Source organism: Haemaphysalis longicornis, unplaced genomic scaffold, assembly GCF_048455015.1.
Source record: "Haemaphysalis longicornis isolate Haplotype H1 unplaced genomic scaffold, Haemaphysalis longicornis Haplotype H1 scaffold_11, whole genome shotgun sequence".
Taxonomy (NCBI): domain Eukaryota; kingdom Metazoa; phylum Arthropoda; class Arachnida; order Ixodida; family Ixodidae; genus Haemaphysalis; species Haemaphysalis longicornis.
The window spans coordinates 86,815,392-86,826,873 of NW_027526214.1; positions in this window are offsets into that span (position 1 = coordinate 86,815,392).

Below are 11,482 nucleotides of genomic sequence, written 5' to 3' on the forward strand. Positions count from 1 at the left end.
ACCATAGTTTTTTTGTTGGACTAGTCAGACCAGATCTGAATGAAAACTAACGCTGTCTTGCAGTCTATTCAATGCTGGTAAATTACTAATCGATTAAAAATAAACGCAGGTAAGTATAAAGTTATACTGTTTCGACCCCGAAATAAACAAATCATTGTTCCGCAGTATGTTAAATTTGGTTCCGACTCAATAGACATTGTGGAATGCCTGAAGGTATCAGGAGTGCACTTCAGTAGTCCCCTTACTTGGGATGAGCACGTTAATTCTGTAATTATAAAATTGTCTCAAGTTGCAGAAATTCTTAGCAAACATCGTCACCTAAAGTTAATTTACTGCTTTATAAATCCTTCTTTGAATCTTATTTAAATTACGCTCACCTAGTTTGGGGAACTACTACACTTGCAAATAAAAACAGACGTCATTTACTGCAAAAAAAAATCCTTACGTTCCATTTTGAATCTCACCTTCTCGGCCCGCACTGGTCATTTCTTACAGAAATATTGCATTTCCAAAATTTTCGATCTTTATAATTAAGATTACCTCTTAGCTTTAGGAAAGAACCAGCGGAAAATTGCAAACGTTTATCTGAGCTGGCCTGCCTTTGCCCTAATTCCCGTGTACACTTGAAGAAACACTGAACGATTGCACGTGCCCACTTTTCGTACATCATACGGCCTGCAAATTTTATCTAATACTTTACAGCGCTTACTGAACCAACTGGAAACACGAAATATAGATATGCCACGTACTTCCAAAAAGGAAGTGTGCAGATTGATAGCGTCATTCTGGTAATGTTTCTTTTTTTATTATTTTACATCACCCATCTTGTTATCTCCAAGCAAGCACCTATCAATGCTGCCTTGCAAAACACTTCTTTGCGTGCCTTCTTTTTATTCTTTCTCTTCTTTGCTACTCTTCACTTTTTCGGGCCTTCATTATTTACAATACTGTTTTTCCTATGTGTAACGTTCCAATGTATTATACATCTTACTGTGGGTAATACACTAAATGGTGTGACCATTTTTCTTGAAGCGCTTAGTCCTGTTTAGTTGTATGCAGTAGCTCATATGTATGCTTCTTTATCACTTTTTGTTTACCGGTGCATTTTTTGTAAACTGGCACTATTTTGCATTTTGTATGTTTCAGTATGTGCCTTGTCATTTCCCTTTTTCTTATTGGTCTTTTTTTCTCAGCAAAAACATGATTTTCACCTAGCGTTGATCCTGTTTAGGATGACATGCTTCAGGAGTTTTCCTAGACAAGAGGTGAGAGAAATTGGACGGAAGTTTTCACTTTGGACCTTTTTTCCGAGTTTTGGGATGGTGGTTACGGTGGTCGTTTTCCATTGAACGGGAATGTACCCCGCGTCCCAACACACGTTAAAGTAGCGCGTGAGAGTCTTGATGGAGTCGTCATCTAGGTTGCGGAGTATCTTATTTGTTATGCCATCTGGCCACGGCGCTGAGCCGATCCGGAGGGCTGCAATGGCATTTCGTACCTCCCTTAAGGTAATGTGACTGTCGAGGAAGGCGGTATCACTGCCCGAGTAAGGGGGGAGCGTTTCGGTAGCCGAAGGGGCAATGAAAAGATTCTGAAGGGCCTGGAGAAGCTGTTTGTTGGTTCCCTTAAATTTGTGGAGGACAATATTTATTCTGTGTCGTTGCGTGGTCTTACTTTTGTCCGGGTCTATTAGACAACGCATGTTCCGCCATGTCTTAGCCATCCCGATCTCTTTCTCCATGCGATCACAAGTCGCGTGCCAATTTTGTCGCAAGAGTTGCGTATAGTCTTAGATTTCCCTTTCAAGTTGGGCAAGCCGACGACATAGGTGGCGATTTAGTTTATAGTTGCTCAGTCGATGTCGTAGACTGTTTTTGGCCTCCCACATGTGAAGAAGCCATGTGTCTGCTTGAAACAGGCCTGCCTCTGCGGGTATGGTTTTGGTAGCTGTGTCAGCATCTCGACGTTGTTGCTCATCCCATACCTCAATATCGACTGTCTCTGCCTCTCCCGAGTCGAATATCGAGTCAGAGGGGAAAGCTCGTTCTTCTGCACGAATTTTTCGAAACGCGTCCCAGTCGACCAGTCGAATAGTTTTTCAAAATTTATGCGTAACGCCGCCAAGAACGCTTGTGATGGCTACCACTTTGGAGCAGACCAGGCAGCCGCCCAGTTGCGCAGTGACTCACCTGGTGTTCACCCGTTGCGCAGGTCCCACCGGCGGAATCTTCAAGATTAAAGCATCGAAGCCGATGACCGGACCAAGTGCCTATCCTGCCTGAAACCACAGCGCTTCACACGCGCAACTACGACCACCACGAATTTGCCACTGCAACGCCTGCCCTGCTCTGTTTCGTGACACGACATGACGGCAGGCGGCGTGGCATCTATATAACCTCGGGCAAACCTGGGGGGACCATCACTTCGGAGCCGACCAGGCAGCCGCACGGTTGCGCAGTGACTCACCTGCTGTTCACCCGTTGCGCAGGTCCCACCGGCGGAATCTTCAAGATTAAAGCATCGAAGCGGATCACCGGACCAAGTGCCGATCCTGCCTGATACCACAGCGCTTCACACGCGCAACTACGACCACCACGGATTTGCCACTGCAACGCCTGCCCTGCTCTGTCTCGTGACACGACATGACGGCAGGCGGCGTGGCAACTATATAACCTCGGGCAAACCTGGGGGGACCATCACTTCGGAGAGGACCAGGCAGCCGCACGGTTGCGCAGTGACTCACCTGCTGTTCACCCGTTGCGCAGGTACGTTGGTTTTTTTAGCCACAATTTTGTAGCTGCTGGTCTGCTCCAAGTGGCGTGGGTGTTTTTCGGCGAGTGTTTTTCTATATAATGTTGTTAGCGTAAATTGTCCGGTAAAATGGCTGACAAGCACCTTCCACGATAAAAGAGTTGGCAAAAGCATTTCCCGATTTTGAGGCTCGCTTCAATGGCAAGGAGGGGAGGCTGAAAGAGGCCTTGCCAAAAGTTATCGAGAAAGAACTAGAAAGTGTGAAAGGGTCGCTGAAGTTTATAAACCAGAAGTTCGAAGAATTCAAGACAGAAATAGTGACGCTTAAAAAAGACTTTTCCTCTGTAAAAGAGGACAACCGCCACCTTAAGCAGGAAAACAACCACCTTGTAAAAGAATTGAAAGAGGTAAGGAGTGAGGTGGTTGACCTCCAGCAGTACAGTCGGAAGACTAATTTGGAAATTAAGGGCGTCCCTTCGACACCAGATGAGAATCTCCCAGAAACGATGCAGGCCATTTGCTCCTCGCTGAAAGAGGATATCACGGAAGCAGACATCGAAGTTATACACCGTGTTCCAACAAAAGATAAAACTAAATCAAATATCATTGTGAAGTTTGCCTCCCTGAAGTACTGAAACCGTGTCCTACTAGCAGCCAAGAAATGCCGGCTTAATACATCTGCGCTGGGTTTTGTGGAAAATGATCCTATCTTCATCAATGAACATCTTTGTCCTGCGAATAAGCTACTACTAGGAAAGGCTCTGGCAGCGAAGCGAGAAAAAAAAAACTGGAAATACACTTGGGTTTCTGACGGAAAAATTCTAATGCGGAAAGCAGAAAAAACAACAGTACTCCATGTGACATGCGCAGAAGACCTGAACAGAGTTGGTTAATCCGATGGCTTTTACCATTTCCGAAATAGAGCAAGCTAGGCTTGCGTTTGATGATTTATCTTTTCTACAGTGCAACGTAAGGAGTATTCGTAAAAATTCTGATAATCTTCTCGCTTACCTGTCACAGTTTTCTTTTCGATATGACGTCATTGCAGTCACAGAAACATGGTTGAAGGGAGGTGAATCTGATTTTATACCAGGCTACAAAATGCTATCGATGCCTAGGCGCAGCACTACATGCGGTGGTGGCGTAGCCTTTTTTATCAAAACTGGACTTCTCTTTTGCGCTTCTGAGGTTAAGAAACATTGCAGTGACACAACTGAAGCCCTTTTTGTAAAGTTGCAGTGTGGCCTCATAATTGGTGTTATTTACCGTCCGCCGCATTCTAGTGTGCAAAAATTCGTTTCTGAAATGGAAACCATTTTGATGTCATTAGCGACAACCAAGGATACCATCGTAGTCTGCGGTGATTTTAATGTTGATCTTTCATCGGACGATTGTAGTGACTATGTCTTCCTTTTACAGTCTTTCAATTTAAAAAATGTCATTAACTCCCCAACCCGAATTACCAGTAAATCTGCCACTCTCATCGATCACATGTTGTGCAGCTTAGATATGAATTTGCGAGCCGGTGTGCGTGATGTCGTTGTTGCCGATCATTGCCCAACATTTATGTTCTTATCACGAGCCTGTATGAGACCCTCTTTTCAAAGTCACCCGAAGCGAACTTCTCGTATTGATTATGTGAGTGTTAGAAAACTACTTGAGCGTGATAAGTTTGAAAACCTGGGTAGTGACAATGTAAACATTAAATTTGAAAATTTTGTTTCTTACATCACAAATGTAATTACCCAATCTACGCGCGAATGCGTCAAACATAATTATGAAGACCCTGTGTGCCCGTGGATAACTCGAGACATACTTGCTGTTCTGAAGAGTAAGGATTCGTACTACAACAGATGGAAAAGACACAAAACAAATGAGTATTACCGCAAGCAGTTTAAGTACTACAGAAACAAGTCAGTAGCAATGATTAGAAAATCGAAGAAACTGTATTACGCAAAAATGGTTACACAAAACAAAGGTGACAGGAAACGACTAGGAAAGATTGTCAAAAACGTAATTGGAATAGATCGACCAAACAAAGTCACACCCAAAGATATCTCTCAACACGTTGCTAATAATTTTAACGAGTACTTCATTAATGTTGGTTCTGGCCTCAACCGGAAATTTCCTTTACAGTTATCTACTACTCCTTCACCCAGAACTGTAACTAATAGCTTCTGTTTTCATAACATTTCTATAGAGGATATGCGAGCCAGTGTCAGTAAAATGGCAGTAAATAAAGCATCGGGTCTTGATGGCATCCAGATGCGGGTTATAAAAGAAAACATTGATATCATTGGTCGTTATTTATGCCACCTGTTCAACCATTCCCTTGAAAATAGCTGTTACCCGGATATACTCAAAGTTGCAAAAGTGGTCCCCATATACAAAGATGGAGATCCAAACGAAACAGGTAGTTACAGGCCGATATCAGTACTGAGTGCGCTCAACACTCTCTTCGAAAAACTAATTGCGCAATAGGTTAAAAATTTCTTAAAGAAAATAATATTATTGCACCCCAGCAGCATGGTTTTGTAGAAAATAGATCTACCTCAACAGCCGTACTTACTTTATCTCAGGCTCTCAATTCCGCGATGCATCAGAATAACATAGCAGTCGTTGTTTTTCTGGATATTAAAAAGGCATTTGACACGGTTTATCATCCAATATTGCTGCAGAAATTAGAAAGTTATGGCTTTACAGAGTGCACACTTAAATTCTTTCATAGCTATTTATCCTCCCGGAAGCAAAGGGTTGTTATTAATGGTTTTTTGTCAGACGTTAAAGAGATAACTTGCGGTGTACCACTGGGTTCCATTATGGGTCCCATATTGTTTTCACTTTATATAAACGATCTCCCTAAGGCTCTTTCCTCCTCACAAATAATAATGTATGCAGATGATGCCGCTCTTGTTGTTTCCAGAACATCTCTTCTGGAAATTCAAACCAGAATAACCAGTGAGCTGAAAAACCTATCTTCTTGGTTTTTTAAAAACCGCTTAACACTTAATGCAGACAAAACTAAGTACGTCATTTTTCACTCTAGGTACAAGACCACCCACAATTATTTTACACTTACTCTCGGCAGCTCATTAATACAGCAAGTATCGCATTTCAAATACCTAGGAGTAATTTTTGACTGTCATTTACACTGGAAAGAACAAATAAATAGCACATGCAAGAAACTAGCTTTTGGTTGCCACGCGCTCTTTAAGGCGAGATATTATTTTCCGTACGATGTACGACGCTCACTCTACTATGCGTTCTGTCATTCACATATGAGTTATTGTTGTGAATCTTGGAGGCAAACGTATAAAACCTACCTGTCGCCTTTACTTCGTATGCAAAAACGAGCATTGACTGCGTTGATAACTGATTCAGGTCTTTTCAGAAACAACGTTTTCCATGATAATCACGTACTGTCGTTTTGGTCCTTGCGTAACTACAAAATTTCGCTCGTGATCAACAATATAATAAACACCAATTCTCCCTTTCCATTAAGCCTTTTCACCTTACCCTCTCGTAGTACAAGGCAAGCCTCGAATTTCAATTTCAACCTTCCCAATTGTAACAATGTATATGGTGAACGCCTGATCGAGTTCAGTGTAGTCAAAATATGGAACGACCTTCCGATAGAGGTGAAAACAGCGAGAAATTTCAAGATGGCCGCTAAACAGTATTAAAAGTCTTGTGAAATTTTATCTGAAACTCTTGCTAGGTGAATCATCTTTTTAGTGACAATATTTTTCTGTTGTATTTGTTGTGTCTATCTGTGAATATGTACTTTTCCAGTTGAATGACATGTAGCCCTGTGTACATCTCAACTTTTCTTGAGCCCTCTACGCTCTGACGTTTAAGTGCTTGTGAATTGCTTGTGAATTGCTTGTAATTTTATATTGGACCGGCCACTAGCCTATGCAGCTATCGGTCCAAACAGTGTCTGTACATACTTCGTGTTTTTATGAATAAAGTTTCTCATTAAAAAAAAAGGTCGCTACCAATATTTTTTTCCGTGTTAAGCCACATGGCCTCTTTCCTCATGTTTCTGGTGAAGCATGGTCAGGCTTCGTGTCTCCACTCACACTATGGCCGATTCGGGTTGGGTACAATGAGTCTGTAACAAGGCTGAGACCTTCTTGCTGGGCGTCTAGATAGAGGCTACGAACCTTAACGGTGTCCCGTTTGTATCCCCACTCGGTATGGTGGGCATTGAAGTCGCGGGAGATTTCGAGAGTTTTAGTTAGGATGTTGGTGAATTTGGACTTGTCCTTGCGCGGGCTATATACGTTTAGGACAAACATGCTACCACAGTCTTTTTTTCGGGTTGGAATTACCCGTACGAGAACTTGAGCCGCCGACGCTGTGTCCGCGCCGGTCTCGTGGCGAATGGCCCTGAGGTTGCGCCTAACGAGGATGGTGACAGCCGGTTTTAATTTGGATGATGTTATGGCTGTGTCTTCCTCCATGTCGGAGAAGGATTTGCAATTTTTGAGCCTGGCAGAAGCGCCAGTTTCTTGGAGGCAAATTACATGAGGAAAGGCGTCCCTAGTGGTTACGTTTTATGTGATGTTCGAGGATCAACGCCTACATGAAAAACAATTCTTTATATCTACACACCATGATTGGCTTCCGCTCCAAGCTCTCGACACAGGATGTGATCCTCCGACTGAAACACGACTTTATTGACGGAGCGCGCTCCTCGTCAACAGACACTCGGGCCGTTCTCGGGCTCGACCTCGTTAAAGCCTTCGATAACGTCAAACATTCGGCAATCCTAGAAAATCTCTACAGCCTGGGGATCGGAAGGAGGGTGTACAACTACATTCGCAACTTCCTCACCGATCGAACAGCACCTATCACTATTGGCTGACTTAAATCAGACAAAATTCATCTTGGCAGTAGGGGAACCGCCTAGGGCTCGGTTGTTTCCCCCTTCCTTTTCAACGTGGCAATGATCGGTTTGTCCAATCTCCTCAATAGCATTGAAGAGCTCAAGCATTGTCTTTACGACGACGATGTAACACTGTGCGTGTGCGGCGGTAGTGACGGTCACATTGAGGACACTCTCCAGGAAGACATAAACACAGTCGAAAAATACGTTACACCCCGTGGCCTGAGCTACTCACCCAAAAAATCAGAGCTTCTTATCTAGCGTCCCACCAGTAGAGGGTGGAAATCCACTTCCACTCCCCCTTCAATCCAACTTTTTGCCGCCGGTTCGCACCGTATTCCCATCGTCTCAAGTATTCGCGTTCTTGGGATTCGAATACAAGCGAATGGACAGAATTCCGAATCCTTGCTAGCGCTCGGAAACGTTGTGCACCAAACAACCAGGCTAATATCCAGGATAGCTGGTACCAACCACGGAATGAAAGAAGCCAACCTCCTACGCCTCGTACAGGCCTTTGTAATACGTCGGGTGACGTACGCCACTCCGTACCGCCGGCTACAGCGGCAACAGGCAATTAAAATAGACGCAGAGCCTGCCAGCGGGCCATCGGTCTCCCACTAAACGCGTCAACCGAGCGATTTTAGGCCCTGGGCCTGACAAATAGTGTGGACGAAATCATCGAGGCTCAACGGCTAGGACAACTCGTACGGCTGACCTACAGCACAACGGGGCGCCACGTACTCGACTCGCTTGATATAGCTCACCCCCACACTGCGCCTACTAGTTTCGCTATCCCGTCAACAATACAGCAAAATATTTAGGTCTCTCCGCTCCTGCGTAATATGCATCCTACACATAACAAGGAGCGGCGAGAGGCCAGAGCCCGTGCCCTTGCGAAAGTCGAGAACGTTGCCTATGCGGACGCGGCTGATTACGCTGGTCGCGAGGCAGTGGCCATAGCGGTGGTCAACAATCAGGGCAACTTTAGCCATTGCTTTAGCCATGGTTGCCTCCCCAAAAATCAATACAATCATCAGCGACTCCAAATCAGCAATTCTAAAGTTCTCACGAGAACCCATATCAATGTAGGCGTTCGCCATCCTCATTTCTGGTCTCCACCTCGAAACCCGGACAGGCAAGATCAATTTATTTGGACCCCGCCCACTCCGGCATTGCAGGGAACGAGTCTGCGCACGAAGCCGCTCGAGGCTCTACCGACCGTGCGGACGGCCCTTCCGATGCGCAACTCGTCCCAGTATAAGGCAGGGACAGGCTTTTGTCATTATGGGTCATGGGTCATTACCATTTAGGCCGAGCCCGCCTCCCACCCGCGCACCCATTCCTCAGTAAACGGCAATCGGTGGTCTGGCGACTGCTACAGATCCACTCGTACCCAAATCCGCTGGTGTATAGCTATTGCTACCCAGGGCGCTATTCTCCCCAGTGTCATAGATGTCAGGAACGAGCGGACGTGGCGCACATGCTATGGCAGTGTCCGCAGGCGGTCAGAAATGGCCGCACAATCACTAACGGTAAGCAGTGGGAGACCGTGCTGCTCAGCTCCAGCCCGGATGATCAACTCTCCGCCATCCAGCTGGCTGAGTACGCTGCCAGAGCCCAAGGGCTGACGGCCCACGGCTGAGCTACACAGCTGGCAAAATAAATAAAGTTTACTCTTTCTCTCTCACCTAGCGTTCTCTTGCTTTTTGAATACGATATCGTTTTTTGTTTTGTTGTTAGCGTGCATATATATTTTTTTTACTTTGCACATTTTTGTTATCGCAATAGAATTGTGATAGTTTTGGTGTGTTTTGTGTTTATTACTGTAGAAGCTCTAGAGCATGCATATTTGCCGTCTGCTGCTGACGTTTGAATTGGGCTGACGGGCTTGTCAAGCTGCTTCTATGCAGTTTTTATCGTCAACCTTGCGATGTAACAACAATAAATTGAAATAAAAGACACCTCACCTCACCTCACCTCAAGGTGGGACTAGACATCAAAGTTGACAGCCATGTGCTCCAGCACGAAAGACAGAGATTCATTGTAGAATCCGAAGAGGAGAAGAGGAATAGTTCTTCCCAGATTGAGCAGGGAACACTCAGGGAGAAGAGAGAGGCAGAACTTGAAAGTCATAGAAAGGTTGTCTTCAGGGCGCAGGCAAGGTTAGACAGTTTGCTGTCCATGGGACAGGGGTTTGATTTGAAGGCAATGCGCTTGCCAGCATGCTTGAATGGCGAAAACGCACGTGAGCGAGAGTGCTGAGCCGAGGGTTAAGCGTACATGGGGTGACAAAATAGTGGCAAAGAGAAATTATTCGCCATGGAGCCAGATTTGCGGATGCAACAGGAGTAGAAAAAAAACACGGCCTAGGCACCAAGGCTGACATGGATGTGCTCGAGCCGCAAAGGGAAAATGTTCGGGAAAGAACCGAAGATGCAGACAGGAAACGGAGATCGAACACAGAGGGCAAAGGGAGATGAAGGAGGCGAAATTAGCGAGTCCAATGAAGGAGATAGGGTTGGAACAGGATGCAGTCATAAGCAACCAAGAAGCGTTTGAGCTGGATCTCTCGAGAGAAAAATGGGAGGAGCAGTGCAGATGAGGATAGTTTGAGCGGGGGCTCGAGAGAAACGTCTTTGAAGCGCGGTTAAGGAGGAGTGGAAAGTCTGAGCCAGAGGGAAAAATAGAAGACTGTAGGGGTCAGAAACGGTGTCGAGAAAAGCGGGCTGATGCTCCGTGCGTTAATCTTTGTTGCGAGGTGCTGAATATTTTCATCTGTTTTCCGGTAACCGAATGTTTCACTACCAGTTGGTACGTGCAAGTGAGAGATCGATGGTCGCTATGCGCGAGGCAAGTGGAGACCGGCAGTCGGAGTGAGGACTACCGCGAGAGAGAAAGAGAGAGAAGTACCTGTGGGCATTTGTCATGCTGGTCACGCCATCGCACGTGAAGTTCAGAAATCTTCTGCACGATTGTCGTTTTTTACCCCCTCGGAGGACTGCTCACGCGAACCGTTTGCCGAGAAGTGCAATCGGGTTGAGCGTATGAGTCAGCTTGCCGTAGCGTGAGTGCTTCGGTTCGTCGAACAAATTTTGCATTTTTGGTTTGCACACACGCAGCGTGATCCTGCGTGTGTCCTCGAAGCACGCAAATAGAGTTCTGCCATAGGGTGAATTTGTGCATGTGTGTGTGTGTGTTTGTGTACGCGAATGAACTTCCCGGTATAGTCTAAGTCCGGTCTTTGTCTTGAGTAGTGTAGGGCACCTGCGTTTTCTATGCACGCGAAGTGTGTTTTAGCGGAAGATGTGCTTGTTTTGCGGAGAATCTCGAGAACGAAGTGTGCGGTGTTACCTATTTTGCGTATTTTCGGGCACGTTTACTCAGGGTGTGTCAGTGGCGGGCACGAACGGTGCGCGAAATTCTGGGACAGTAGCGTGCGCGTGGTGGTGGCACGTAAAGTGCTCTGGTGAGACAGTGCTCTGTTTTGTTTAAGCGCGTTTCAGCACTGCATCGGATATTTGAAGTCAAATTAACACTGACTCTCGTGACGGACTTTTTGTTTATTTTTCTTATTAACTGTTTACGGTGTTGACTGTTTAGATTGTTGTGTAAGAGTGGTGGCATGTAGATTATGCAGGTTAGAATTTTGTTTAACGGTTCCTTAGGCGGGAGCGGTGTCACAAACGCCCGGCCAGCCCAAAACCTCTAATTCGTTCGGCCGACATAAAGGCTGCTTAGCCAGGGCACGGCCATGTTTGGTCGCACCTCGGCCCTAAGTCAAACCGTCTGATTTTAACGTGTTTGTTTTTTTGCTGCTTTTCGTGGTCACTGCTCTGAAGG